We start from the raw sequence: 8216 nt of genomic DNA on the forward strand, positions 1-8216 counted from the left end.
AACTCTCACTAGCTCTAATTCTGTTCTCTTACAACATCATTCTATCTCTCTCTGTAATTACTACTAAACAATGAAGAGGACACAAACACAAATCTTACTTCGCATGCTTTTGGATTTATCACAACCTGCCCGTTGAGGCAAGGTATTGTAACATAGCGGTAAATAAATACTTTCTTAAAATTTCATGCATTGTTCATCTTTCACATCCTACAACATGCTGTTATAACAACAAATTTTTATCGTCGCAACTGCTCACTCCGACATATATTATTGTGTACCTAATCAATCTTACCCGTTACAATTGGTGACCCTCGACTACAAAAATAAAAACATTGTTACACACGCACACATATATATATACTTATTCGTACCTTTACTTCATTGGACACTAAACTCTGCTTGCGAAGACCTGTTGAGGCAAGTGAAATCGAACCAAATTTGATGACTGGCACCCATGCCAACCTCTCCTTCATTGGACACTAAACTCTGCTTGCAAAGACCTGTTGGGGCAAGTGAAATCGAAATCGTGATTTAACCAAATTCGATGACTGGCACCTGTGCCAGTAGAGCGCTAACAGCACCATCCGAGCATGATCATTGCCAGAGCAGCTGTCTGGCTTCCGTACCAGTGGCACGTAAATAGCACCATTTGAGCGTAATCGTTACCAGCGTCGCCTTACTGGCACGTAAAAAAATATTTGAGCGAGGTTGTTGCCAGTGCCGCTGGACTGGCTCCTGTGCAGGTGGCACATAAAATACACCATTTTGAGCGTTGCCATTGCCAGTACCGCCTGACTGGCCCTCGTGCCGGTGGCACGTAAAAGCACTCACTACACTCTCGGAGTGGTTGGCGTTAGGAAGGGCATCCAGCTGTAGAAACTCCGCCAGATCAGATTGGAGCCTGGTGTAGCCAGCCATCTGGTACGCCAGTCCTTAGTTAAATCGTCCAATCCATGCTAGCATGGAAAGCGGACGTTAAATGAGGATGATGATATATATATACTTTATTTAAAAGCAACAGAAATATAACAAAAGCTGTTACTCAGAGTTTCACGTTCCTGTTTGTCTGAACGTGAAACGCTGAGTAACAGCTTTTATATATGCATACATGTATATGTATACATATGTGTAGATGTATATATATAGATGTACATGTAATATGTACACATATATACATATATATACATGCATACAGATATCTATACATATATACACCCATCACACACATACACATGCACACAAACACACACATTAGTCATTTGTTTTCTTATCCAAAACTACGTCAAAAGTACTGAACGGATCTTTATGAAATTTGGAAATTATATTCTATGCATAACGGCCATAACTCCCATGAAAATTCATATATTTTTGATGTTGATGAAATTTTAACCCGAACATAACAGATGAGCATTACTTGTAATTCAACGGTACAACAGTGTAAGACTACCCTTTCAGATATACTTACATTGTGATTTCTGCAATGTGGTGCATAAATTGTCAAGTAAATGAGACGCATCTTTGCCTCCACTGATTCACTTGCGAAGTGTTGAGTAAAATTATTTCGTTTCAGACCTCCTTTGAGTCTTTTTATTATCACTGCGACACACATAGTCCCCAGTTGGTAACATTGATTTCAAGGCTTTTCCAGATGAGAGACTGGCATTCCACTTAATGTCTATGTTCCATGCTGGCATGGATTGGAGAGTTATTAATGTAGAAATATGGTATCGTAGCTACTAACAGTTGAGGGTTGCGTAGTCTAGACGGCGTTTTTAGATTTCATTATTCTCTTTAACCCGGGCAAAGCCGGGTATTTCTGCTAGTATAACAATATGAATTTACGCAATGTTATCTTAATAAGCTATTTAATGGACTTGTATTTGAAATAAACTCTGTTATTGAAACAAATGTAGTGATGTTTTGAACTACCCATTCGTCGTTGTTTACTAAATATTATGCTGTATAATATGTACCAGTTATATCTTTTATTACATACAGGGATGGACAGGATAACTGGAACTAGTGAACAACTGTTTAATCCTGTATGAACTGCTGAATTGTCCACTTCAGTTACATGGAAAGACAGGGGGATATAATTTTATGTTAATATGCCAAGATTTATGTGATGTCATCCGTTTATATACATGTATGTGTGTATGTATGTATGCATGTATGTATGTATGTGTCTGTCTACGTCTATACTACTGGTATTATTATTTCTGATAAGGCAGCGAGCTGGCAGAATCGTCAGCATGGTGGGTAAAATGTTTAGCGGCATTACGCCCGTCTTCATATTCTGCATTCGAATTTCGCCGGGGTCGACTTTGTCTTTCATCCTTTCGGAGTCGATAAGTTAACTACTGGTCAAATATTGTGGTCAATGTGATCGACTATACCCCTCCCCACAAATTCCATTTCCGCTGAGGTCGACTTTGCCTTTCTTTCCTTCAGGGTCATTGTTATCGACTAGCCCCCTCCCCACAAAATTTCAAACCTTGTGCTTATATTAGAAAGGATCATCATCTTCGTTGTCGTCGTCGTGGTTGTTGTTTTTGTTGTTGTTGCTGCTGTCATCATCATCATCATCATCATCATCATTATTGTTTTTGCACAACTTCTAACGCTGGAGATGTACTACGGTGCCAGCTGTTCACTGCCAGTGAACTAAGGTAACACCCCTTATTTTTCGAGCCCCATCCGGAGTATTCGAGCGGTTCCAAGCAGTGCTGTTTTCTGCAAGTGCTCCATCCTTAATGCAGCCCCTATTTGTCCCATGTATTTCTCAAGATTTTTGCTCACTGTTCCCAGGGCTCCGACAATTATTAGTACTACTACGACTATTTTCATCGACCACAACTGCTTAACCACCCAAGCTAACCTGTCATATTTATCGACTTTTCTTTCTTCCTTATCGCATACCTTGTCAGCTGGGCATGCTATATCTATGATCCAGCATCGTTTGCTTTTTTCTCAATTAACATTATGTCTGGTTTCCTATTCTCTATCTCATGATCGCACTGAATCATAAAATCCTACAGGATCTTTGCATTATCATTTTCGATTATGCCTTCAGGTTTTTGTTCGTACCACTTTTTTGCTCTGTCAAGTCCGTACTTGTTACAAAGTGTCCAATGAACAATCCTTGCTATATTGTCATGACGTCTCTTATATTCTTTCGGGGCTAGTGGCGTATATTGACTAGTAATATGCCTTACAATTTCACCATTTTGTCCACAAATTCTGCACTTATCACTTTCTGATGTATTGTGTATTCTGTATTTGATGTAATTGGTTCTTAATGCTTGCTCTTGGGCGGCACAGATTAAAGCCTCTGTTTCCGGTTTTATATCACTTTTAGTCATCCATAGCCATCTTTTTTCTCTGTCTGACTTATCTTCAACATCACTATGAAATTGTCCATATATTCTTTTCTTTACCCACCTATTTTCAGTTTCATTCATTCTCAAGTCCTTGTACAGCGCTTTATCTTTGCAATCTTCCATCCTACTCAAGCCTGACCTTCCTACTTCTAATATTAGCGGTTCTGTGGCATTTTTTACATACCATGCTATGTTGTTTTCTTCTGCTCTAACGCTGTGTTTGTATCCAATCAGCCCTCTTCCCACTCTTTTTGTTGGTACATACAATCTGTCTGTGTCACTTTTTGGGTGGAGTGTCCCATATCTAGTCAGCTACTTCCTTATCTTTCTGTCTAAGCTGTTTAGTTCGTCTACTGTCCATGCAATTACCCCTGCTCCATATCTATGTAGGGAAACCGCCCAGGTGTTGATAGCTTCAATCTTATTCCGTTCGTTTAATTTCGACTTAAGGATCAGTCTCAGTCTGATTATTATTGTTATTGTTGTTATTACTATTATTATTATTATTATTATTATTTAGTCCAAAGCACCTTGACGCCAGTTATAGGTTTAAGGCCATATACTACCAATTCTATTCTCTTCTAAAACTCTTAACTATACCCTGATACCTAGTTCATTCCTTCTTCTCTGAATCCCTTCTCAATTCGCTACACTTTGTCTATTTCTCAAGATTCTGCATGGAAAACATCTCATTTCCTTTCAATATCATTCATTTGTACATCTGCCTTTCTTCCCCTTCCCTACAACATCACTTTATATATCCTTCTCTTTTTTTTCTTTCTCTCACCTTCTACCACTCAAAATACATATTCATCCTTCTAATTTAGAAACCGACTTACGGGTTCTGACCATAAATATTGAAATACTTCCATCAACTGTTTCATATTTTGAAATGTTTTAGCTGAGGAATGTCCTGTGTAATAGATAGATGCTTTCCCTGTTATATATTATGCAGACCTGAGACGTACGTATTAAATGATCGCAAAATATCGCTATTTAGTTTGGCTTCATACATTTTCTTTTATTTCTATCATGTTTCATCCCAAAGGTTGTGGCTATGTTGTAGCACTGCCAATAAACATTATGAACAACCTTAATAGTTTTCTACCCATATTGGGGTCTCATCAGAGGTGTCTACATCACTCGACCGATATGTGTGTGTGTGTGTGTGTGTATTTTAAAGAAATTGTTCTAGAAATCATTTTACACGAGAAAATAGAAACTTGCATAATATAGTGTCACGAATATAACGAGATGTAGTTCTTAACGAAGTAGAAAGGGCTGTAGAATTATTTCCTTTGGATTGTAATTCTAGACAGAAATTACCAGAAACGAATTCATTAAGCCAGATGTATAAATTATGCTTAAAATGTTATATATACAGTGAAACGAAAGAAGTTAAATTGATAGGAATTTAGAAATAAATTAATATAAGAGAATAATTCGGTTTTGCAACCAAATTATAATGAAAATTTACTACAATAGTCGAACATATATTATCATATTAACTCACAAACCAGTAAACATGTAAATACATTCGCTACATTGGCGTGTGATCTACAACTTCAAGGGCGATTACTTTAAGTTAGTTTTTAATTACTTTACATTGCAAAACTTCGGCTACCAAACTTATATGATCTACGCGCCTATTTTAATTATTATATTGTTTATTCTCGGTTTCTTATTTACTAAGGCATAAATGAGACATGGTTTTATTATAAATAAAATAGTAAGAATTTAAAAAAAATACATTTACAATGCTAAGTATGTACAAAAGAATTTATTGTAAAAAGTCTGTAGCCAAAATGTAAAGTCATTTTAGAAATTGAAAAGTATACTAAAAAGTAACCTAAAGTAATTGCCCTTTAGGTTGTGGATCACACGCCAAAGTAGCATCGGACTATGTGTAACAAATACTTCCACTAACTATAAACAATTAAATTACCAAACGAATGAGCTTCCGTGGGAGTCGTTAGATCTTTTAGAAATAGAAGCCAAATCTTCCTCAAATCATGCTTTACCGCTCTGAAAAAGTAAAGATAGATTGATTAACGCGTTTATATATCAGAATGACACGCAAAAGCTGGTTGTCACTTCAAGTTCGAATGAGAGATAGCTTCTGTCCTGGCTGTACACCTCTAAAAATAAATCTACCCACTTCTGGACGACAGTGGTGGTGACAACGTGTTGCTGTTAATTTATAACGTAAATTTTGCCTTCACATTTTAATCATTCAAGTAGAACACTAACTATATTTACTTCATCTACATGAAGTAAATATAGTTAGCGAAAGTTGGAAGTTTCTTTCAGTGTTAATTCAGTGCACCATTTCTCAAAACTCGCTGGACATTGCCGCCACTAACTAACCAATGGTTACTATCAACAATTTTTTCCGTAGTTGTAAGTATTCAGATGAATTCATAGTATACCTATATTAGCACTTAATACTCCATACTAATTCTCACTGTCCCCCACACCGTATTGCAGCAAGCTCAAATTTAGGAATGACAATCTTCCACCAATTTGCAAGTCAATGAGTGGTAGCAGCAAAGAGGTTCGACAGGAAATAAGAGAATGACAAATGAAAGGATGGTAAATGACGCTGAACTATAGTAAAAAGGTTGAATCAGTATTTCCGTGATTACAATAACTTAGAGGACGATCGAACTAGCAACTGTTAATTTACTGCCCATTTCGACGAAAAAAAAAAAAAAACTTTCGATATTGTGTGTTGAAGTTATTTCCCTTTAGATAGTGTCGAGTGTTAATAGTTATCTCCCTTCTATCAACTATGTGGAACCTGATGGAACGAACAAACCGATGGTTTATATTATTTTTACATTCAATTCCAAAGAAAAGGAAGATTCCAGATGCGATATTCATGCTTTGTCACTTAATCATGAAATTTAACTACATTTTCTTACATGATAATTGATATTTATTTTTTTATCGATTACGTTGTAACTTAAGGACTAAGTTGAGTTTGATACATTTGAATTAATATGAATTATAAGTAACTACCATTTCCGTGTCGTCAAAATTGCCAATTTTATCAATGATAGAAAATGGCACATCAACACAATGGGAAAAAACCCATTAAAAAATGTCAGCAATCTAGTAAATATATGCACATACAAAGAAATGAAGTACTTTAAAAAAATAAGATACGATTGTAACGTCTCGGCTGAAAACTTCGTCCACATGTATATATGTGCATATACACACAAACACATACATATATGTACATATACATACATATATATATATATATATGTTAAAGAGGGCAACAAACGCTAAGGCAAGACAAACATCTCAAGTCTTGCCTTAGTGTTTGTTGTCCTCTTTAACAAATATATACCCATCTACAATGGTTCCATAAGTCCCATCTCTGCTATGAGCTTGAAACCCTGGTAATTTGTTACAGCACTTACCCAGTGCAGCTAGTCGTTTAGATCACCTGTGAACTAAACCCCCATATTTTGTATGTATATATAAATATACACATATATATATATATCTGTAAATATAATATGTAACAATTATTTGGTAGCCATCACAAAACTCCAAGCTTTAGATGTCAGGGCGGAAACCCATGCTGACATCTCTTCAGTTATCGGGCCATCAAAAAAATGCATTTCATTCTTTTTGTTGTCTTACCATTTCTATCAATATATATATATATATATATATATATATATATATATATACACGCATTGGTATTGAAACGTTACTGTACTAATTATCTTTAATAAAAAATAATTTATTTACCTAAGTTTTAACATCATCTTCGAAATAGTGCACAGCGATACACTGGTACCAACATTCCTCCCGCTTTTAGAATCCGGTCTGGAAGTCATTTTCCGTTAGTGAGTCGCTTGTGATCTGTGATTCACTTTTGATCTCGACAATAGTGTTAAAATGGCGACCTTTGAGCTGTCCACAGGCATTAAATCTGACGAATATAGCAGGTGCGGAAGCGATGCCATGTTGTTTTTGGTGAGAAACTCATGAGTGAAGACAGCTTGATGACAGGGTGCACTGTTGTCATGAAGAATCTAATTCTTCGTGCCCCACAGGTCCAATCACTTTTGCCGAATGTCCAGTTGCTTTAAAAATTAATGCAATATTTTGGGCATTTCTTGTGAATATTACATTAAGGATTTCTTTTCATTAATAATGATAATGATGATGATAATTATTATTATTATTATTATTATTATTATTATTAATAATAATAATAATAATAATGCCCTGATGCAGTACAAGGTAGTGGCTTTCATGGCTTCTGACCTTAACTGATTGGAAGTGTTATCATGTACATTGTTTTGTCTTGGTGTAAAAGATTGGCTACAGCAAATATCCTGCTCAATACCACAGATTTGCTTGTCAGTTGTTTGACAAGTTGAGCATGTCTCTTAGTGGCTGACAATATGTGCATTTCTGATCGTGCGCAGAAGTAGTGGGGTAGCATCATAGCCATGTGTTGAAAGGATAATTCACCTCTGGAAACATGGGTGTTTTGTTCAACACCCTTAAACAACCTATATTCAGGGACGTTTTGAGTGGGATGGGCTAATCGACCTGTAGAAAATTCTAACTGGGCCCCACCTGCAAGGTCATGTGCTGTTTATCTTATGAGATCACCGTGTCGCGCACATATGGTTATGATGCATGTGCCTGGTGTACCCTTTATATCCCCACTATATCAGAAATCTACAATGGTTCCATAAGTCCCATCTCAGTTATCAGCTTGAAGCCCAGTTATGAGCTTGAAGACTTATGGAACCGTCTACAATGGTTCCATAAGTCCCATCTCAGTTATGAGCTTAAATCAAG

This window comes from Octopus bimaculoides, chromosome 4 (assembly GCF_046866305.1).
Source record: "Octopus bimaculoides isolate indiv1 chromosome 4, ASM4686630v1, whole genome shotgun sequence".
Taxonomy (NCBI): Eukaryota; Metazoa; Mollusca; class Cephalopoda; order Octopoda; family Octopodidae; genus Octopus; species Octopus bimaculoides.